Here is a 257-nt window from a genome sequence, read left to right on the forward strand (position 1 = left end):
TCTCCCCCCCCCCCCCCCCCCGCCTCTCTCCCTCCCTCTCCCTCTCTCACAGCATCTGGCTAAGAAAAGAAATCATAGCAATTTTCTTACAGCAGCAGGATCCGTATTCTTTTTCTCAATATCCAGTCACTTACATTCAAAATTTGCCAGTTTCTCTTTTGGTGGCAGATGTGATGATACTTTAAAAAAAAAAATTGTGTGTGTGTGTGCACATGTGCGCAGGGGGTGGGGGTGGAGGGTGTATTTCAGATATAATG

The sequence above is a fragment of the Myotis brandtii genome, unplaced genomic scaffold (assembly GCF_000412655.1).
Source record: "Myotis brandtii unplaced genomic scaffold, ASM41265v1 scaffold1050, whole genome shotgun sequence".
Taxonomy (NCBI): domain Eukaryota; kingdom Metazoa; phylum Chordata; class Mammalia; order Chiroptera; family Vespertilionidae; genus Myotis; species Myotis brandtii.